Source organism: Symphalangus syndactylus, chromosome 2 (assembly GCF_028878055.3).
Source record: "Symphalangus syndactylus isolate Jambi chromosome 2, NHGRI_mSymSyn1-v2.1_pri, whole genome shotgun sequence".
Taxonomy (NCBI): domain Eukaryota; kingdom Metazoa; phylum Chordata; class Mammalia; order Primates; family Hylobatidae; genus Symphalangus; species Symphalangus syndactylus.
The window spans coordinates 128,370,863-128,394,853 of record NC_072424.2 but is presented as its reverse complement, the minus strand read 5'-3'; the positions used below and the strand labels follow the sequence as shown (position 1 = coordinate 128,394,853).

General features: G+C 40.0%; 1 long non-coding RNA gene across 1 annotated transcript in view; it reads right to left on the bottom strand.

The window, feature by feature from the left end:
• Positions 1–4,469: 4,469 nt before the first annotated feature.
• Positions 4,470–23,991, bottom strand: part of LOC134735708 (uncharacterized) — a 32,004-nt gene continuing 12,482 nt past the window's right edge. Inside the window, exons 2-3 of the long non-coding RNA XR_010119089.1 lie at positions 18,214–18,272; positions 4,470–6,562 (exon numbers count right to left, since the gene is read on the bottom strand). This is a non-coding gene — a long non-coding RNA (uncharacterized lncRNA). The remainder of the gene's footprint in view (positions 6,563–18,213; positions 18,273–23,991) is intronic.

The window sequence follows — 23,991 nt, the reverse complement described above, 5'->3', positions numbered from 1 at the left end:
CTCAGGAATTGTCTCAGACTACCCAATAATAGACACTACACTTAATATGAGTACACTTTCTCTAATGGACCATTAAATTTTATTGTAGAAGAACTCAAAATATCATGTACAAAAAATCCAGAAACTTACCAAGGGAACTGTTGGCTCTCCAAGAAAACCATCATTCCTTTTTTTTGGAACTGGACTATAGGGAGTTGAAAAACTTTGAGGGAGCCATAAAGAATCCAATCACTTTTCACTTTGTTTGGATGGTGAAGGCTAGCTGTTGAAGGCTCCCATGATAATTTTGTGTTCTGTTTTTAGCAGAAGTTACAGGTAGGGCAGCCAATGCTTTATGTCTGCTTTTGGCAAGTACAAGCAACAGTGAGTTTCTCACTTCAGGCTATGTGTGGGCAAGTGAAACCTTCACTAATTCAAAGAAAGGTTTCACGGCCAACAGCAACCAGCTTAGAAAAATAGCAATGATGTTTTCCAGTTTCATCCATGTCCCTACAAAGGACACGAACTCATCATTTTTTATGGCTGCATAGTATTCCATAGTGTATATGTGCCACATTTTCTTAATCCAGTCTATCGTGAAACTGGAAAACATCATTCTCAGTAAACTATCGCAAGGACAAAAAACCAAACACCGCATGTTCTCACTCATAGGTGGGAATTGAACAATGAGAACTCATGGACACAGAAAGGGGAACATCACACTCCGGGGACTGTTGTGGGGTGGGGGGAGGGGGGAGGGACAGCATTAGGAGATACACCTAATGCTAAATGACGAGTTAATGGGTGCAGGAAATCAACATGGCACATGGATACATATGTAACAAACCTGCACATTGTGCACATGTACCCTAAAACCCTAAAGTATAATTTAAAAAAATAAATAAATAAATAAAACTGTTAAGCATGAGGAAAAAAAAAAAAAAAAAAGAAAAATAACAATGAGACTTTCAGCATCAATCTTCACTTTCATATTCCCGGAAAGACCTATTTGTACATATTTTAGCCACCCTTGTATACAAGAGAATCTTCAAACACTTCTGCTCTGAATTCTTTTTTATACACACATCTTACAAAAAGACAAGAGGCCTTGAACATTTTTATACCTGCTGATGGGCTAGAAGAGCTTTTAAAGGAATAAGTAGCACTCTACCACAAGAAGACAGTATTTTTACTTGTGACTGTTGATGGATTCACTATCCCTTGTAATTCTAAAGGAGAGTCACCTCTGCTTTTCACAGCTTCATTTCTTTGCAGACTTCTGAATTCAGCTTTTCTAAAAGTTCTCTAGCAGCATAGAGGGTGTGTGAGGAAAACCAGGTAATATTATTTCCTAGGCAATTTTAATGCAAATTCAGTGCAGGAAAATATTCCTGCTTGAATTAATAAAACATTGTTTAGCCAAATCTGTTGCAAATAGGAAAAAGTAGACGGCTATAAATAAAAGTAATAAACCACAGGAGGCTGTCATTGGATTCTATACTTCAGACTACTATTTTCCAAGATACCTTATAATCCTAAATTGTAACAAACAGAAGTATGTTCTGCCTTGAACCCCATTTTACTGTCATATTAAGATAACATAATGCTGTTTAGTACATACATGTTGAAAACACAAGACTTGGTTGAACAGATAATAGAAACAGCCTTTTTAGAGTCAACCCTTAGTCAAAGACCAAGTATCCACTAAATCACATGTAGAAATTCTTTTTAAAAAAATTATGTCCACAGCAATATATTTAAAAAGACTGGAGAGCAAACATTTTAGGGATGCTAAAAACTTGAAATATTAGTAGTTAGCTAACTAAAGGTGATGCAGACCCAACCCTAATATACGTTTAGACAGGCCCAGTTTTCATGCTATATGATTTAAATAGCTTGGCATCCCTAAGCATTGTACACACACACACACACAAATACACACATACCCCTTTTTGGAGAAAATTAAAAAATCTTATCAGGCGGGCGTGGTGGCTCACACCTGTAATCCCAGCACTTTGGGAGGCCGGCGGGTGGATCACGAGGTCAGGAGATCGAGACCATCCTGGCTAACATGGTGAAACTCCATCTCTACTAAAAATACAAAAAAATTAGCCGGGTGTGGTAGCGGGCGCCTGTAGTTCCAGCTACTCGGGAGGCTGAGGCAGGAGAATGGTGTGAACCCGGGAGGCGGAGATTGCAGTGAGCCGAGACTGCGCCACTGCACTCCAGCCTGGGCGACAGAGCGAGACTCCATCTCAAAAAAAAAAAAAAAAAAAAATTATCGATGCAGCTGGTATGATGGCAACTGTATGAAGCTAGAAGACAAGATATCTTGATTCCAATTCAGTCTCTGACATGAACTTGCTGTGCACGTTTGATGGTATTGCCAGCTCTCTCTGGATGGCAATTTTCTCATCAGTAACATGAGATATTTAGGAGTAGGTCTTTTCTGTGTCTGCAATGAACACCTAGGTACTGCAGAGGTGAGCAAAGGGAGTGGTAGAGACACTGGGCTCATTGGTTATCTGATCCTGCCCCAAGCAGAGAAGATGGAGGAAGCTGGCAAATAGATGCAAGTTAGCAATGAACGAACCAACACAGCCGAAGCAGAGGGAGTGTGGGATGGGGAAGTGACAGGAGCTGCAGCTGGACAGTCAGACCATGGAAACCCTTGAGGGTGGGAGACAGTGTTATCCTGTGGCGACCTCAGTGTAATGAGAGGAAGGCCAAGTTTATGCTTGTTCCTAAACTCTCTTCCCTGGGCGCCATTCCAACCTGAATGCATCAGTTGACTTCAGACAACCACAGCTCCACTGGATTGCAGAAAGTGGAACATCTGACCCTTTTAATACATTTTGTCCAGGAAGCTGCATTATATTTATAGAACTTGCCTCTTTTCATCCAGAGTACTGCCAGGGTAGAGGAAGGACTCAGAAGAAACCACGTATCTCTCTTGCTATGCTTTTGTTTTTTAACAGGAAATTGTTGTCTAAACGAGAGCATTTCCACTGTGGAAAGACATGAAGGGGACATCAGACCACCTACTGGATAACCATTCCACAGGAGAGGTGGAGGCAAGGCCCCATCGTGGGCAGATGGCTCAGTGAGGCCAAGTTTATACATTATGGATTCCTTTAGCCTTAACTGTGCCTTCCCCTTACGACTGAGCTCCTGTGGGCTTCCCATGCTACCCCAACCAACTCCCCTGGTTGGCCAAACCATAGAGAATAAAGGGACAAATGCCAGAAGCAGCTGGGAATTTTACCATTGATTCTATAGTTGACAGAAACCAGAGCATTTCCCCAAGAGCCTGTGCTGATGCAGTAAAGAAATTGAAAAAAAAAAAAAGTCCCCTGCTCAGCCTTCACATTAATATTTTTATTTTATTTTATTTTTTTTGAGACGGAGTCTCACTCTGTTGCCCAGGCTAGAGTGCAGTGGCGCAATCTCGGATCACTGCAATCTCCGCCATCTGGGTTCAAGCGATTCTCCTGCCTCAGCCTCCTGAGTAGCTGGGACTACAGGCACGTGCCACCATGCCCAACTAATTTTTTGTATTTTTCGTAGAGACAGGGTTTCACCGTGTTAGCCAGACTGGTCTCGAACTCCTGACCTCATGATCCACCTGCCTCGGCCTCCCAAAGTGTTGGGATTACAGGCGCGAGCCACGGCATTCATTACTAAATCAAATCATTATCGCCTTGATACAGGCAGGAAGAAAAGTTCTATTTTTTTCTATTATATTAGCTTTCTCTTCTAATGACATAGTGTTTTGGGGAAGAGTGGGTGACAATAGAGGGAAGAAGAGCGATAATTTATTTAAGTAACTTGCAACCTGCAAACAGCTTGTGTTCTAAATCATTCTGAGCCCAGACTTCAAGTCTGGAACCCAGTTTCTCACAGATCATGCATGAGGATAAATGTGTTCCCAGATCACCTATATTGGTCTATTTAACTTGGGCGCTAAATACCCCAAGGAGCCTGTTCTCCCGGTTACAACCTATCTCCACCCAGCTGTCCTCACCAGCAGCTTGGAAGCCATTCTCAGCAGCCCGATTATTGGCCTTATTGTCATCTGGCTCTGTTCCCACAGCCTATGTCTAAATCCTAAAGACAAAGGAATGCAAAGCAGAAAGTAACAGAGTAATCTGATAGAGTAACTGTCAATTAAAACTCCCCAAGATAGAAGCATCTCCACTGATTCTGCGATGAATGTGGTATGAGTCTTGCACATATCCCAAAGAACAAAGCCCCAGTTGGCCCAGGGCGGGCTCTCATGCTTGAGTGATTCTAGACGGCGGTGTCAGCTGAACTGCCAGCAACCGCCAGTCAAGGAGATTCAGCGACCTGGACCAGAGAAGAAGACACCACCACAGCCCTTCACAACACGAGGCACCCCCACCACGGTGCCATGAAATGCCTTGAGGGACTCTGAAGAAGGAGGGAGAGTCTGCAATAGTGTGTAGGGATAAGAGCCAGAGACTCACAGATTATATTCAGAATTTGTTTTATTTAGAGAATAAAAAGAATGCCACAATGAAGTACAATGGCCCATTTTAATGGCGCTGTTGGTTTCTTACCCAGCGTTTGTTCTCTACTTCTCCCCAAGGTAACCACTTCCTTGTTTCTTCTACACGTAGTCATACGGCGTAGCTGGAGCTAAGCCATCCCTAGCCCTAGAGGTGGATCCTGCCGGATCTAAGCCCATCAGTGTGGGCGTTGAGTACAGTTACTGCCCTTCATGATGTAAGTGGCCGCATCAGATCAAAAGAAGGGACGAAATGTATTGAATGGCTGTGAAGAGGTTTCTGTCTCCCGGTGCACATGGACAAGGGAACCTCTTATTCCCTTTGTGGCTAGTAGACATCTTGTGACCACTTAGGGGAAACTGCCTGAGAAAGAAGCCAACCCCATGGATGGTAGAGCAGAGAGATGGGAAGAAACTGAGTCCTCAGTGATGTTTCTGAGTCACTGAACCAATGAGTCTTACAGGCTGTACTCCTTCAAGACTAATTTACTCATTTCTGTTTGTTTTACCAAATTTGAGTAAGAGTTGCTATTACAGTACAAAGTGTTCTGATAAAGTACCAATGAAAATATAAACCTGGAGATGGAGAGTGGGAGATAAAAGGTACGATAGATATGAATGTGCTTTGAACATTAGTATAGAAAGTGCCAGCCAGGCACGGTGGCTCACACCTGTAATCCCAGTACTTTAGGAGGCCAGGGAGGGCGGATCACGAGGTCAGGAGTTCAAGACCAACCTGGCCAATATGGTGAAACCCCGTCTCTACTAAAAACACAAAAATTAGCTAGGCGTGGTGGCGTGCACCTGTAGCCCCAGCTGCTCAGGAGACTGAGGCAGAAGAATCATTCGAACCCAGGAGGTGGAGGTTGCAGTGAGCCAAGATCATGCCACTGCACTCCAGCCTGGGCAATGGAGTGAGACTCCATCTCAAAAAAAAAAAAAAAAAGAGAGAGAGAAAGAAAAGAAAGTGCCTGAAAAATCTCTAGTCCTTTCTTCCTGCAAATACACTGAACCATAAAAATAAAAATTTGAACTTTAGAGTATGTCTTCATTGCACTATAAATCTAAGATACAAAAGATGCGCCATTTGCTCTAAATGGTTCATTTGTGAGCCACATTTTCCTGAATCAAGAGACCGCATTATTTAAGCCATTTGCTAAACAACTGTTCAGTGTATGAGAATAAGCAAAACTAAATAACTTGCCTTTAAGGCTAAAATCTGGTGGTAGGGGGCAGAGAATGAATTCTCTCTATATAGAAATGTAAACATTTAATGTTTAAAATCAATATTCTCAAAACATGGCTAATTTGTTTAATTGGAGGTCTGAATGAACCTATAATAATTGGAAATAATTAGAAGAAAAAGCTTTCTTGGCTATCTTTCAAGATGGTCAGAAGAACGATCACGGGGGAAGAAAAATGACATGTTCAATATCTCACAGCAGGTCAGCAGGTCATGTCAACAAACCTCTTTCCATCTGTTTTCTTGTGTACTCTAAAGTGATCCCATGATTATCATCATAATTTTCATAAGTGCTTTAAAGTTCTTCAGATAGAAAAGCTCATGTTCATAAAATATCATAAAACATAAAAAGCTTTGAAATTTTCTGTCTAAAAAATACATAGTTGAGACTTGTCTCTAGGTGTAGGAAGTGGTAGAACAGTTCATTGAGTTTCAGAGGAAAAAGCTTTGCACCCCCGTGAGAATGCAGCGTTTTACTATTCTCTTCACAGCCTCACCGGTTCCTGCAAGCACAGGCAGAACACATTTAAAGATGGAGCTTGGGCTGGGCGCAGTGGCTCATGCCTGTAATCCCAGCGCTTTTGGAGGCTGAAGTGGGAGGTCAGGAGTTCGAGACCAGCCTGGCCAACATGGTGAAACCCCATCTCTACTAAAAACACAAAAATTAGCCAGGTGGGGTGGCGCACACCTGTAATCTCAGCTACTCGGGAGGCTGAGGCAGGAGAATCACTTGAGCTTGGGAGGCAGAGGTTGCAGTGAGCTGAGATCGTGCCACTGTACCCCAGCCTGGGCGACAAAGTGAGACTCTGTCTCTAAAAAACAAAACAAAACAAAAAAACAAAAGATGGAGCTTGTTCCAAAACACTCTTTGTAAATGGTTGTTTATTTCTACAGGAAAATCTGTTCTGGGTTCCAATGGTATATATATGGTTCCTAGTCCTGCTTAAAAATGCTTTTTAGCTCAACATGTTCCTCAAATGTGGGAGCTGACCAAAGGTTATCAATGTTTTCTAGAAGAATGTGTTGAAGATACCAGAAGGAAACCATACTGGGAAGCTTAGAAGCTGACTGACAGGAGGAGGAAAAAGTTTCCTTATCCCCTGCCTTCTTCTCTCCTTCAACCTAACATTATCCGCAATTTGGGTTCTCGCCTTGGGATATATGGTGAGGGTATATCCACAGGACCTACGATCCTGTGGTCCTGTGGTCCATGACACACGCTTCTGAACTACCGGCCTCTCCCTCCCCTCCCTCAGGCCCTCATTCTGACTGTCTCCTCATCCTTCTCTCGGGATCCTGGTCTCTACCTTATTGTTTATTTCAAATCATTCCACCTAAGCTCTTGCCACAAAACAAACAAGAATGCTTGGGTCTCAGAGTTTCAAAATTAAAATGGGGATAATACATAAATTTTTCAAATGTTCAAGTGCTACAAAATCATAAGGTGCTTCTGTTATTGCTCTAATACACACATGAAGCTCCCCTGAATCATTCTTATACATGGTTACCGATTTCCATATCACTATAGTTTCACATCTAATAGGCATATCTCTGAACTCTAATATAAGATACATGGCCTAATAAAGAATGTTTACACCACATTCTCTAGTTGCAGGAACCACTCCAGAACATGGTTTTTGTCCACAAATATTGGAATTTCAGTGTTTACAGGGACAATGGGAAGAACATCAGTAATGGAAACTGGCCCCCAGATAGCCCTAACTGTATTTCAGGCACAGGATGAGTTAAATAGGCTCTGTGTGCCTGAAGACTTCACATGCATAGCTTTATGTCTAACAAGGAAAGAATCCACTCCAAAATGTTTTTCAAATGAACTTTTGGGGAAAAAAAACCCTGGCTTAAGTGGGAGATTGCCTGCATATAACATCTGTTGTATATATGCATGGCTTTACTGACTGAATCCTGATTTGTTCTCAGTCTTTCTCTATAAAAATCCTAATCTTGAAGGTTCAAATGTTCTTAAAAACGTTTTGAAGATTTTCTTCGGAATGTTGTTGACAGAGATATTTTGCTGGATTCTAATGGTAGTGAGCGCTAGGCCAGCCTATGCCCTACACTGGCCAAGGCTGCTTCTAGCATCATCATGTAGACAAGGCGAGTGAGACCGAGGGCCCAAAGCAACACATTCAAATTCACTCACAGAACCATGCATTCCATTCCAGGGGAGGAAACCTTTCCTGAGCCGAAGGATCCAGTTTCCACTATTCACTCCACCTCCTTGACCCCAAGAAGGAAGAATGCCATTCTCCTTGGAAAAGGCCCTTCCAAAGGATCTCCCAGCACAGTTCAATTTAGCAACATTAAGCTTGGCAGATCAACGAGACATCTTTCATCCTTAGGTAAGTATTTCCACAAACACCTTTTTCTATGTAGGCAAAACACTGCCAAAATTAATAATATGTCTTTTGTTTAGAAATAGACTTTGTGCAAATGCACTGAAACGTGACCAGGATAAAACACACACGTTGGCAGGTGAGACTTACCTACAACTTGTTCCAAATAATTTTTCTTTCACCAATGCCTCTATGGCTTAAGAAGAGGCCTTCAAAGCTCCAGTTGGAATTATAGATAAAGTATGGAGTTTTTAACAACTGGCTCTGAGTATGAGATGCTTAAATAAACTAAGAAGCCCATACTTAATGAAATTATTTTGTCAACTGCAAGATGCCACAGTTTTATCTCTAGAAGAGCCCTTCCTCAGACATATTTTTAGAGCATCATCCTCTCCATCAGACTTTCCAAAGGAAAAATTTGGTAGGGAGGAGAGAAGAATTTATGTGGATTGGAGAGGCTAGAAAGAAACATGTAAATCCACCTGAGAAAAATTTACACCTGGAAGATAATTATCATGAAAAAATTAGAATGGTTCCTCATTTAGTGTGTTAACTCTAAGAGAATAAAACATATTTCTATACACAGCCATGTTTTAAGGTTTCTCGGAGTTTAAAAGACAGTTTTATCAAACATATTGGAGGGTAAAATTACTTAGTTATAAAATTTACCCTGTAATATTCTTCACATTAAGAATTATGAACAGGCCAGGCATGGTGGCTTATGCCTGTAATCCCAGCACTTTGGGAGGCTGAGGCAGGCAGATCACTCGAGGTCAGGAGTTCGAGACCAGCCTGGCCAATATGGTGAAACCCAGTCTCTACTTAAAAAAAAAAAATTATGAACAAAGACATTTGGGCTAATTGCCAATGTACACACCTTCCTGGAAAACCTCTGTATCTGAAACCAACTTAACTTATTTTTATTGATTTATTATGAATGCATGTGAAGTTTCTTAATTTTGTATCAAAAAAGTTTGTGAGTAGTTACGTGTAAGGCACTGGACTGCGTGCCATGCATAAGACCTAGTCCTGCCTTTAAATTACTTTAGTCCATTAGAGCAGGAATTAACAGCACTCAGAAAAAGCAACCAAGTAGGTATTTCAAGCAGAGATTTTAAGATCACAAAGCAGTGTCAAGAGGCAATATATAATTAAAATTGCTAAATGAATTGTTCAGAGGCTAACTGATACAGCAACTTAGAGGCAGGGGCAGATAAAATCAGGTTGCAGTAATTTAAAAAGGAGAAGGAATCTGAACTGAGTTTAAAAGGATAGATAAGGTCGAGATAATAATATTACTGCCGCTGCTGCTCCATAGCTCCATTTGACAGTCTGCCAAGGGCCAGGCACTCACTATGGCAGGCATTGTATACATATGCTCTGATATCCATAACTAAACTGAAATGAGCTTAGCATCATGCTTTTGTAGGTGAGGTTGGCAAATAACTTGCCTGAGGCCTCCCAATGAAGAGGTGAGCTGTGATCCACATCCAGGTCTAGCTGACCCCAGAGCCCACTGTGTTCCTTTCACACTGACTCCAAGGAGCAGAGAGAGTTCTGGTTGTACCCAAAATACTTTTTAGAACACTTGAATTAAAACCTTAAAAAACAAAAATGCCTTGGAGCTTACAGAGCAAGCAACAACATGTCATTGTAGGGTTTAGACCAGACACCTGACATAATTAACTCAGCACTTTTGAGTGGACCAGCCTGGTGGACTGAATGAACAGGAGGTTCACAAGTTCAGAGAAACAAGAGAGAGAGAGACAACCCAGTCCCAACACGGGTGCAAGCAGCATGGCTAGGCTGCGTGCACATCTCACAGCTGTGAAGATGATACTGGGCTTGGGGTTGCAGTTGGGTATTTAGACCTCAAACTGTTTCAAAAACTGCCAGTTGCATGAGTTATGCAGTGACTTAGATTTCTGCAAGCTTCAGGTTCCTAATCTGTAAAATCCAATTAATGATAACTGCACAAGGCTAAAAGAATTAAGAAATAATATATAGCACGTAGCTTATCATAAATGTGCAAATGTTAGCTTTTTGCCTTCTGAATGCAGTGGAAATGAAAAAGCAGAGATGAGACAGCTGGTAAGGTAAATGCAGTGAGATTTGCTGACAAATTTGATATTAAGGGCAGGGTGAGGAGCAGGGAGGAGGAAAGGAGAGAGATGTCAAACACGGCTTAGAAGTGATGTGGCTGTACTAAAATCCCTTCATTTCCTCAAAGAGGAGAGTTAGGAGTTAGAGGTAGCTTTAAGAATATGTGATCACAGAGGTGACTGGAAGTCGTCAATTGAGAAGACTTAGAAATGAGGGCAGGGGCTTAGGAATTAAAGGGAAACCAGAAAGAAATGATTTGGCAAGCGTTTGACTAAGAGTCTGGTTGCTATATTCCATTTATGAGGACCCGGGAAATTGCTGAACTCCGTTTATCTTTGAATGACTATGCTTTAGAAATCAAAAGAATGTACACGAAGTTACAACACTGTAAGAAGCCAGGCCCCACATTTTTTTTTAAGACAAAGAATATTAAAAGAAAATACTCGCCTTAATACAGGACTTAAGATCAATTGCAATTCCATGTCTTTCTATTTTAAAACACAATGATTGCTTTAATACCCTACTTAACTCTAAAAGTTTTTATCACAGATGTAATCTTCCTCTAGAACAGGCTTTCCTGTGGCACAGAAAAGGCATGACGGTATAATGCAATAAAACACAGATTTCTTAAGTATGCCCACCCTGGACAATGCAACTGAAATGAGGATGGCTGGGATCTGGGATGAGACAGGAAGAAAAGAGACAAGGCGGAGGGGAGGTAAGGTTGGCTGTAGCTCAGTCAACATGAATGTAGGCTTTGATTACCTAAAGCCTAAAGGTGGGTAATTTTGTTTTATTGACTTCTTAAGCTTGGGGAATCTGGTCCAGTGCTTCTACAAGTTTTTCAAATATCACAACTAAATGTCTGTTCCAGACACTGGATTCCTTATCTACAGCTGCTAAACGCAGATCTGGCACTACTGGGCGCATCTGGTCCTTTTGACATTTTAGGTGACAGTCTTTCCGTGCCTATTAGAGATGGTCCCTGAGCAAGCCCCTGGTGGGTCTACCCAAATTGATCATCAGTTACAGATGTTAAGAACATGAGACATCCATGATTCTGTACTGCATGGGGCTATGATATTCTATCTGGTTTTTAAAGTACAACAATGATCTTGTACCTAGCTTTATAACAAGTGAATAACTTGCTAACCATTATGCATCTAAAACATAGCCTTGAAACATATTAAGGGAAAACTGATACAACTAGAAGCAAATACTGATAATCTACCAACACAAGGAGAGCTCTAAAGCAGCTCTCTCAGAAAATGACAGGTCAAGTTGAAAAGTTAAGGATGTTGATGATCTGAATAACAATTAAACAATTTTGAATTAATGAATAATTGTACCCAACCAACAGAAAATAAGTGGTATTTTCAAAGACACAGCCCTTTCACAAGCGAAGCCCATTTCTTTCTAACTGCTTTGGTACCCTAAATTTCAGATTAATTTCTAATTTATTGGCAGAAGCCTTGTATCTTTGCCTTCATATCCTTCACAGTACTTGGCTCGGTGCTTTCTCCAAAGCAGAAATTCTTGATCATCCCACACAGGTCACTTTTAATGAAGTTATCAATAAGAACTTCGGCTAAGTAATTTTATGCCACTTCTCTTTGAACCATGTGTCGCCTAAGGAGTCCATCAGGATCTGTCAAGTCTTACTAGATTGGAGGTAGTTTGATAGCAAAAGATCTAAACAAATTTTCACCTTAGAATTTGAGATGACTGAAAGTCATTCTTCAGTGGTCCTGGAGCCAGTGCTATAACTAAATGTTTTGGGATACCTATCACTTTTATGCATGGAACACAGAGTCAGCCCAACAAGATGGCAAAAGGCCACGGACTCCCTAAGTAGCAAACATGAGGGTTGGTGCCATTACAAGTTACCCAGCTAGAGTGAATGGTACTATTGTATAGAACTTTATCCTCCAAATGGTCTTTCTCTGAGCTCCTCCAACAGGGGCAGAATGCAATTATTGCTTCAATCCATTCATATTTCTTCCTGTAACCCATTTCTGTGTTTGTGCTGGCCACTTCTCTTCGCCACAGTTGACCTTAAATCTGCATTGACCAAACTATCTTCCACAGAACAATATGGTAATAGGTTTAAAAACTAAAGTAGTTTAAAGTAGTTTTTAGTAGTTTAAACTAGTAAAGTAGTTTAAAATTAAAGGAATGGTAGCATGAAAGGAGGTGCTCCATGCTTAATGAAGTTTGGGAAACCCTGCCTATAACACCTCCTTGTTGAACACAGGCCATTCAGGGCAGCATGTAAAGAGTCTGCAGCAACAGAAACCCATTAACCTTACTGAAATCCCAAACCTACTTGACCACGATGTCCCCTTCCCCCTCCTCATTTTCAACAGAAACCTATTACCATAATTCTATAAAACTGAGGACATACTGTCCAAGAGGCTCCTAATTCCTAGTTCCAAGGACAGGAACAGGAGCTACTTCCTTCCTCGTTCCAAAGGTCACCCCTTTGAGAGAAAACAAGTATTTTTTTAAAAACTCATATCCTTTTTCTCTCAAGAACAGTTAGGGACCCCCTCAAATTCTTCACCAGCTATAACTAAAGGGTCTACAATGAGGAAGTCTCCCCCATAAAATGTCTAAGTCCCTATACCACCTTAAGGTATTCAAACTTCTAGGAGAGTTTTTTTTTATTGGTTGATTTATTTTTATTTTTTAATTTTTTATTATACTTTAAGTTCTGGGATACACGTGCAGAACGTGCAGGTTTGTTACATAGGTATACACGTGCCATGTTGGTTTGCTACACCCATCAACCCATCATCTACATTAGTTATTTCTCCTAATGCTATACCTCTCCTAGCCCCCCAACCCCCCACAGGCGCTGGTGTGTGATGTTCCCTTCCCTGTGTCCATGTGTTCTCATTGTTCAACTCCCACTTATGAGAACATGCCGTGTTTGGTTTTCTGTTCTTGTGTTAGTTTGGTGAGAATGGTGGTTTCCAGCTTCATCCATGTCCCTGCAGAGGACATGAACTCATCCTTTCTTATGGCTGCATAGTATTCCATGGTGTGTATGTGTTACATTTTCTTTTTTTTTTTTTTTTTTTGAGATGGAATCTCACTCTGTCACCCTGGAGTGCAGTGGCACGATCTCAGCTCACTGCAAGCTCCACCTCCCGAGTTCACGCCATTCTCCTGCCTCAGCCTCCTGGGTAGCTGGGACTACAGGCACCTGCCACCACGGCCGGCTAATTTTTTGTATTTTTAGTACAGACTGGGTTTCATCGTGTTAGCCAGGATGGTCTCGATCTCCTGACCTTGTGATCTGCCCGCCTCGGTCTCCCAAAGTGCTGGGATTGCAGGCGTGAGCCACTGCACCCGGCCATGTGTCACATTTTCTTTATCCAGTCTATCATTGATGGGCATTTGGGTTGGTTCCAAGTCTTCATTATTGTGAGCAGTGCTGCAATAAACATACGTGTGCATGTGTTTTTAGAGTAGAATGATTTATAATCCTGTGGGTATATACCCAGTAATGGGATTGCTGGATCAAATAGTATTTCTGGCTCTAGATCCTTGAGGAACCGCTACATTGTCTTCCACAATGGTTGAACTAATTTACACTCCCACCAACAGTGTAAAAGCATTCCTATTTCTCTAGGAGACTTTTTTAAAGGAAAAGAGATGTTCAATACTTAGGTAGAGTTAATCTGCACATTTTCTGAATGCTGTAATTCTGTGCATATTTTTGTAACTTCTATATTTGGTTTGTATAATGATTTTAATCTTTACATATTTTTAAAAATCATTTTCATAACACCACCAAGCCAGGCAATAATCAGGAGATTTTGCAATGGAAGAATCTGAAGGAAAGCACTTCAGTGACTTTCTAAAGAGCAAACACTGCATTTCCATCCCTGTCCTCTGGCATTCTGCCAAGAATTCCCCTGGATGGTTATATTCTTAGCAATGTCTAGCTCAGTACAACAAGTTACTTATTCATAATGTGAATCATTTATGCTATAGCCACCAATCATTCTTCTATTAGCTGCCTTACAATAAATCCATCAGCCCCGAGGAAAACACTTACAAGGCCCTGGGACACAGTAGCAAGGTCACCTAGAAGACATGTAAAGGGCTGAGCGGTGTTGATTCCTTCTTGAGCATGCCTTCACCATATTATTTCTAAGTCTTAGAGGTAAAAAGCAGTCATATTTCAATCCCACAAAGCCTTCAGTGTTGAGATTATACAATACCAAGGTACCACAAAAGTAGCAACTGACCTGGGATGGGCTCAGTGTGGTCCTCCTGCACTTGCTCATGAGAGGGCAGTGACAGTGCCTCAGTCAGATGGGGATGGAAGAAACTGGAGGGTGATGCCTACCCTCCAGGGAAGAGCGCTGCCGCATAGTAGGGCCACAAGGCACCACGGATTACAGAGCACAGCTGTGCTGAGCAATGGCAAAATCTAGGCTGGAAAACACACCATTTCTAATCTTTGGTGTCTCTAATAAAAGGCACACCACTATCCTGTTATCCCACTCACCAGTGCAAGGGGCCCAGGAAATGCGAGCAAGAACAGCAAAGATCAGGATGCCCTCAGCACCTGATGCCTGGACGTGCCTTGGAACATGAATGTGCATCTTTCTGTCACCTGGGCAGTCCTATGCTGTGTGCCCTAAGTGGCAGCTCTGCCCTGATGCCCTTCCATCAAATAACCAGGGTAGGTGAAACCTTGGACAAGAAGGCACACAGAACACAATGTAGGGACAATTTTATTCAGAAAATTATCTCTGTATCTATCCATCTAGGAGTTTTTGTAGTACCGAATAAATTAGTCATGTTACAAAGCAAACAGAATATCAATGAGTATGGAAAGGGAAATATTTATTTGATTTTAGGAAAACAGAAGGAACAACTATGGCCATCTAACCTAACAACATGCCATTTCCTTCTTCCTTTGTTGATATAAGCATGCATCTCTCTGATGAGCAGACATACCTATGGACTCATTTACAGAGAAGATCATCATTTCTAAATAAGAAAATATTTACTCTTTTTTTTTTTTTGAGATAGGGTCTCACTCTGTCACTCAGGCTGGAGTGCACTGGCGCAATCCTGGCTCACTGCAACCTCTGCCTCCTGAGTTCAAGCAATCTTCCCACCTCAGCCTCCTAAGCTAGGACTACTGGAGCTCACCACCACATCCAGCTGAGTTTTGTATTTTTTGCAGAGATGGGGTCTCACCATGTTGCCATATTTCCCAGGCTGGTCTCGAACTCCTAGGCTCAAGCGATCTGCCAGCTTTGGCCTTTCAAAGTGCTGGGATTACAGTCATGAGCCACTGTGCCCAGCCTGTTTACTTTTTTTTTTTTTTTTTTTGACATTCAAATGACTGAATCTCACACACACGTGGGGGGTGAGCCTGACCTATGACACAGGTGGGGCCCCATGATGACTTTTGTGGCCCTTGGACAATTTGGCCTTTGTGAGCCTCTTCCTTCAGGAAAAAATATTAAATTAAATTTTACAACTGCATTGGTATAAAGACAAATATAATCCAAGTTAGGTTCCATATTATATGTTCCTTATTACTATGTTCATTTTTTTTCTTCTGTTTTTAAAATACAGTTAAAACAATTCCACAGGCCACTGAAAGTATCATGGGCCCTGAACACTGTGACTAATGAGTAAGTCAGCTCCAGGCTAGAACCTATTGATTTTCAAGCTACTCAGCATTCTAGTCATAAGTTAGAGAAAAGGACTTCTGGGACTTTCTTGCCAGTAATAAAGATCTGCAGTAAGAAAACCATTGTTTTACCAGTTGGCAAAACACTGATGAACTCTGACACAAGCAAAGTAATCTCGACTCCACTAAAATACTATTTGTCTCTGTAATAACTTTGAGTACTTCAAGAATAGTTTAGTGTTTTAAATATTTATGTCTCCAATAAAGCATTATTATTTTGTGAGTTAAAGGCAAGGCTCTAACCCATTGTTGCACTTAAGCTTTTAATTGTTTTATGTTATTGCTTGGTTAAAAAAAAAAAAGACGTGGTATAAAATTGAAAGCATAAACCTTTTTCCTTTTTTTTTTTTGAGACAGAGTTTTGCTCTCGTTGCCCAGGCTGGAGTGCAATGGTGCGATCTCGGCTCACTGCAACCTCTGCCTCCCGGGTTCAAGGGATTCTCCTGCCTCAGCTTCCCAAGTAGTGGGGATTACAGGCATGAGCCACCACACCCGGCTAATTTTGTATTTTTAATAGCAACGGGGTTTCACTATGTTGGCCAGGCTGGTCTCAAACTCCTGACCTCGTGATCCGCCCCCCTCGGCCTCCCAGAGTGCTGGGATTACAGGCATGAGTCACTGCACTCGGTCAAAAATATAAACTTTTTTATCAATAAAAAGTGATACCACTGTGCTTACCAGACTAAATTTCTTCATCTATTCCTAACACTCTAGTAAGCATTTGACGTATGATTGAGTGGCAACAGTTTACCATTGCAGGCCTCGACAAATAGTTCATAATGTGGTCAGAGCCTAATAAATTAAAGTACTTAGGAAACAAACAGAGTGAAACAATTGCCTGGACCTAACAGAAAGGCATATCTCCTCTTCCTTCTTTCCCTTTTAGTGTCATTGTGGTCTTTCAAGAACCACCACCACCAAATTAAAATGAGATTTTCAATGTTAAAGAAAAATAAGTTAAAAAATACCACAGAACTTTTCTAGCCAATGAAAAGGATTTAAAATATTACCTAAAGACTAACTCAATAAAACCAGAAGGCCAATAGGAAGAAATGACTCTGAAATGGGTCATGTGCAATTACACCGATTCCATTTTGAGTCTTTGTGTATGTTAATCTGCAGTACACATTTTCTTTAATTTTTATCCTTTGGTAACAATATTTGTCATTATTCTATACAAAATAGTTAAAGACTTTTTTTTTTGCCTTTGAGAGAGAGTCTTACTCTATCCCCTAGGCTGGAGTGCAGTGGTACAATCTTGGCTCACTGCAACCTCTGCCACCCTGCTTCAAGTGATTCTCCTGCCTCAGCCTCCCGAGTAGCTGGGATTACAGGCATATGCCACCATGCCCAGCTAATTTTTATATTTTTAGTAGAGATGGGGGTTCACCATGTTGGCCAGGCTGGTCTCGAACTCCTGACCTCAAGTGATCTGCCCACCTTGGCCTCCCAAAGTGCTGGGGTTAGAGGCGTGAGCCACTGTGCCTGGTCTAAAGACTGAGAATAGTTTTTTCTGTTTTAAAAAAGACTATAGGGCTGGGCATGGTGGCTCTCACCTGTAATCCCAGCACTTTAGGTGGCCGAGGTGGGTGGTTCACTTGAGGTCAGGAGTTCATGATCAGCCTGGCCAACGTGGTGAAACCCCATCTCTACTAAAAATACAAAAATTAGCCAGGCATGGTGGTGCATGCCTGTTATCCCAACTACTCCAGAGGCTGAGGCAGGAGAATCACTTCAAATCGGGAGGAGGTTGCAGTGAGCTGAGATCGCACCACTGCACTCCAGCCTGGGTGACAACGCAAGACCCTGTCTCAAAAAAAGAAAAAAATGACTACAGTAGCTCCTCTAATAGGTGATTTCACTTTCTGCAGTTTCAGTTACCTGCAGTCAACTGTGGTCTGAAAATATTACAGTATTTTGAGAGAGACAGAAACTATATTCACATAACTTTTATGACGGTGTGTTGTTATAATTGTTCTATTTTATTATTCGTTGTTGCTAATCTTTTACTGTGCCTAATGTAGACATGAAAACTTACTATAGATATGCATGTATAGGAAAAACAATTCATATAGAGTCAGTACTATCCATGGTTTTAGGCATCCATGGGGCGCTTGGAACATATCCCCCACAGATAAGGGGGACTGCTATACTTGCAAATCGAAAAATGTGACTTACAGAGTACACTTACACAAAAATACCAACAAACTGAAATTGTGAATACGTTCAGCTTTTAACATATGTTTCATACTCAAGTGGCAAAAATATGAAAAGAGCTCACTTTTATAGTTGAAACCTTTTCAATGTCTTCACCCACAGACTCTTCTCATCAGTCTTCACCTGTAGTAAAAACAAAAAATAAATTGCTTTTTACTTAAATATTACTTTTTCAGAATTCTTTTAGTGGAACATGGATGAGCTATCAGGGCTAATTTTAAGTTGTTTAAAAGGAAGACTAGATGCCAAAAGGCCAGGATTTTCCCAGGAAAAGGCCATATCATGCTACTGGACTGTAATAGGCCTATAGCAATAATCATAAACATTTAATTAAAAAATGAAAAGATTCACAGGATGTGGTATTAGAAAGTTACTGATGTCCTATCATCCTTGATTTTCCCTTTGCCTTGAAATACTCAGATAATTCAAAAGGAGACTTGAACATACAATAGCTCTGTAAACAGAGGAGTTCAGTGGCTTGCCAGAAGCCAGAAAGAATTTCCCCCAACAAAGGAGAGAAAAAAACTCGAGGCCATGAAGCAGGGAATGGAAGGAGAGGCTCTGATTTCAATCCTTCTCCACCGCAGCATCCCTAGCTCCAAAACACAAGTCCTCCAACAACTGCCTAAGGCCACAGCCACTCTTCTCTGAGTTCTTCTCACTTTCCAACAGTGCAAGAGAGTTGAAGGGTCAAGCTCATTGGAGTGAGGCTTACATCTGGTGAAATTTGGGGCTGCAGTTTTTCTGGTCACTGTTTTGGTTTTTCTTTTCTTTTTTTTTTTTTTTTTTTTTTTGAGACAAAGTTTTGCTCTAGTCTTTATTTTTATTTTTTTTGAGACGGAGTCTCGCTCTGTCGCCCAGGCTGGAGTGCAGTGGTGCCATCTCGGCTCACTGCAAGCTCTGCCTCCCAGGCTCACGCCATTCTCCTGCCTCAGCCTCCCCAGCAGCTGGGACTACAGGCGCCCGCCACCACGCCCGGCTAATTTTTTTGTATTTTTAGTAGAGACAGGGTTTCATCGTGTTAGCCAGGATGGTCTCGATCTCCTGACCTTGTGATCCGCCCGCCTTGGCCTCCCAAAGTGCTGGGATTACAGCCGTGAGCCACCGCGCCCGGCCATTTTTTGTATTTTTAGTAGCGACAGGGTTTCACCATGTTGGCCAGGCTGGTCTCGAACTCCTGATCTTAGGTGATCTGCCACCTCGGCCTCCCAAAGTGCTGGGATTACAGGCATAAGCCACCGCGCCCAGCCTGGTCACTGTTTTTAAAAAGAAAGACCGCAGACATTTCAACATTTGCAGAGTTTTAAAATTAAAAAAAAAAAAAAGGTGCCTAGAAATTTCTCAGCTGAGTATCTTCATGAAGAAAAGTTACTCAAATATATTCCAGTTGATTGAGGGATGAATCAAAAGAAAAACTTCAGAGTGAAAAGGTAGCTACACAATAGCACTGGTGGGGAACATTAAAGGCAGGCACGAATGTGCTAATTATTATTATTATTACACAAACAGCCCAACTAGAGTGCTGGCTTCCAAAATTCATGAAAAAAAATTAATAAAAAGCTTTACTGCAATTAGCTCCACCTAGGTCTGAAATCCTAGCTCATATGATCAAAAATGGGGAAATGGGTGGGGATAATGAAAATTAGCTCATTTTATTCCGCATAGGAGGAGCAAAGACAATGCAGTTTCATTTGTAACATGAGTACTTTTTCATTGAAGAGAATAAAGAAATTAAATGTTTAAGCTCAGTTAAGTCTGAAATAAATATGATATAGGCAAGACAGAAATAAAAAAAAAAAAGCAGGATTCTGTGATTTAAATATTTAAAAACCAGTAGGTGGTTCATTGCAGAATGAAATACTTCATGGGCAGATTTCTGACAAATTTGGTCTTAACATCCAACAAAAAACTAGAATTATTAGAGGACTATATCACAGAAACGGAAAAGATGAAAAAAATCATGAATACTATATAAAAATATCCTTGTGAATAAATTCAAACATTTCATTGGAAACAGTTTTATAAGGTGATATTTAATTATCAACACTGAACCAAAAATATAAAGGCTAAACAACTAATACGTACGGTTTACCTCAAGGATTAGATAATTCCCAAACTATATGAAAAGCTTTCAAGATAGAGGAAAAATGAGGTTCCCCAAATTGATAAAGCCAGCACAAATCTGATAAGGTACAAAGAGAGAAAAGGAAGAGGCATGTTTGACTTAGATAAGACGTAAGAACCCTAAATAAAGTGCTCAGAAAACTCAATTTCTAGTATACAACACATCTCCATAAATAAGGTTTATTCTATAAATATTATATAAATAGATCCATTATGCCCTATCAATAGGTCACAAAAGATCAACACCTATTCTTATCTTCAAAGATGCCAAAATGGCATGGGGTAAACTCAGCACCTACATATGGTCATCTCTTAGTGTATGGAGAAATAGGATAGTTTGCCATGATTTTTAAGAAGAACTGAAATCAACAGACATTTTTATTAAAAGTCAGGAATAAAAGTCTCACTGTGCAACAGTGAAAGAAAATAAACAGCCAAATTTTCCCCATCAGCAGGTGACGAGGTTGAATACCTAGAAAGATACCATAAAAGAAATACCTTTTTAAAACCTTTTAGAAATAGTAAAGGTTAAGATCATTTAAAACAAATTATTTAAAAAGCACTGGTTTTTATCCAGCGGCAGAAATGATGAGTCACAAACAAATTAAAATGAAGACAGTTTGAAAATAGATCATATTCAGAAAAATAATGCTTAAAGAATCTATATAGAAGACATTTAAAGAAATCTTTAGACAATGATTCCCTCATGAGAAATGATGAAAAATGCAAATGTACTTTTTTTAAAAAAGAAAAAAGCATCATCTAGTCAGGAAATTCAATATGAGGTAAACCAATGAATTTATAATTTCAGTTATTATAGGAATATGAGAACAGCAAGAGGGCTTTTACAATCAGCAATGTTTATTTATAGGTGAATACTTGAGAACCTCAGAGGCTGTTCTACAAATTCAAAATAGGATTTTTAAAAATAAGAATATTTGATTATCTGGCCTTAAGTACAAAATCCACTAATATATTACACTCAGGACATAAAATCCAAATAGAATTTTACGTCAAAACAAAACTTCATTACACTTCTGAAGGTTGGGGAGGTGTTAAAAATAGCCATCAGTGTTATATTTGTGAAAAGAAAATGCTGACTGCACTTCACTGAATCACAGTGAAACAGGTCATATTTTATTGCTTTTGGCCAAAGAACGATGCTAAACTTATAGTCTACACTATAAGCAAGGTGATGTTTACAATAAGTTATATAGGCAAAACACAACTCATGTGAGTTTGAGTATAAAAATAAATAAAATGTCAGGGTTGATTTTGTAAAAAGGAGACCAACCTATCACCATGTCCTTTTAACTACAGTGTCTAAAATAGGCTTACCTTTAATTTTAGACAACAGACTCAAAGCTATGTGTCCCTGACAATAACTGTGGATCAACTGTAGTTATTCAAGAATGAATGTTAACAACAATTACCCACGAAACAGACCAACCTTGCTTTTTATATGCAGGACAAAATAAAAGGCCATTGTTATTCTATGTGACTAGGTAAAGTGGCTTTTAATGGTCTGAGTTAGGCGTGGCTTAAACAAGGAATGATTTAAAGTCATGTCTGATAATACTTCTATATACGATACTGACTCCGCAAAGACCCAAAGCATAAAAATTTTCCCTAAAATGTCAATTATTTGATATACGGGAGCCCAATAAATTTGTTCCTGAGCACAAAATATGTTGTTTCTTGAGTAAAACACATGAACTTTGTAAAAGAAACAAAGTGAGGGAAGAAATCCATATAAGGGGTTACCAGAAATGACAGGACTTCAGATCAGTGTCGAATTGTAATAATGCCAAAAGGGTAAATCTACCAATGTTCCTCCCATGAATTTTCAGAAAACATGATTTAAGTCAGTAACAAAGATGGTCAAGAACACGAAAAGAAAGGGAATATTTTTGAGGGGATATAAAATCTGATCATGTAAATCTCAAAAGAATCACTATTTGGAATAGATTCTTGCTGCTGCCCCTACCTGCCATCTTGGAGAGCCACATCACATCTGTCCATTCCAATCTGGGAATGTCAGCCAGGTAACTTGTGACTCTACATCCACTGCAACATAAAAACCCCTTTCTTGCTTCTACCTGCCCTTCTTTGAGCTGTTTCATTTCATTCATAGACATCAGCAAGTAACAATGGCTTGTGTAATACAAACTGGCTTCTACGAAGTGGGTGGAATAACATCATCTGTTGGTTTTGAAGCCTGACATCCATCTACCCTCCTTCTGGCATTCGCACCAACATTTTCCTCTCCCTTGCCCTACTCCTAGCCCATGTGCTCTGAATGACATTAATTAGGCTAAGCCATTCATCATGTTTCATCCCCCTAATTACTGTGATTAGTTCATGGATTGGCACATGGCCCATAGCCGACCAATCAGGGCCACCGAGACCTAATTTCTGGGTTTTATGAAGAAGAAAATAGAACTTTTCCCACTATTAGATAAGAAAAAGAGAGGGGAGAGCTGCTGCAGCCATCCTGCAAACACGTAGGGTTCAAGGTAAGCCAACATGTAGAAACCCCATCCTGATAAATTTTGTGTGCTTTTGAACTGTGAAACAGGCTTGTACATACACTACTGTGACTTGCTTTCTCCCATTCAATAATGTGTGAGATTTCCCCATGTCATTTTGCTAATTATGTAGTTTAACAGTTTGTACTGGTGGATAGTATGTTATTGAATAACTTGTGGTATATTTATATGCTGTAGTGTTTAGACCTGTAGACTGTATCCAGTTTGGGTTTTATTCCTACTAAAAGCAATGTTGTATATTTCTTCTGTATTCACGTGCTGGAGATTCTACATTGTATTTATCTGAATTGAAAGTGTTAGGTTGCTCATCACACACGGTGAACTTTACTGGTAATGCTAAAGTTTTTCAAGAATTGTACCAATTTTACAATCCACCCATAGTGTATGAGTTCCACTGGCTCTACACTACATTATGGCCAACATTTGATGCTACAAAATTGTAATTATAGCTATTCTCATGGGTGTGAAATGGTATTATTATGGTTTAAATTTGCATTTTCTTAATTACTGAGGTTGAGCATATTTTCATATGCATCTATGTTTCCTTCCCTGTGAAAAACCTGTTCATGCATTTTGCCCATTTTCTACTGAATTGTCTTTTTCTTATGAATTTGTTGGAGTTCCTCATATGTTCTTCAATATATAAATCCATAGGTCTGTTATGGATTATGATTTATCTTCACTCTCAACAGAGGATCTTAAATATAATGCCGTTATATATGTCTATGGTTTAAATATTTTTGTCTTGTTTAAGAAATTCTTTTCCTATCCCAAGGACATGAAAATATTCTTATATATTTCTTTTAAACACTTTGTAATTTCACACGTTAAGTCCTTGATCCAGTTGAAATTGATGACTGTATATGATGTGAGGCAAGGATGCATTTTCATTTTTTCCATAAGGATAACCAATTACCCCAGAGTCATTTACTAATTTATTCTTTCCACTTATTTGCAATGCACCTCTGTTATATATCAGGATTCTATATAAATGTGGGCCTGTTTCAAGACTACTATTTTTTGGTCTAACTGCTCATCCCTATTGCCAAAATCACACTGCCTAAATAACTATGATTTTGTAACAATATAAATAACATTGCTAAATCCTTCTACGTGTTTCTTCAGAATTATTTTGGCTACTTATGAATCTTTGTTCTGTATAAATTTTA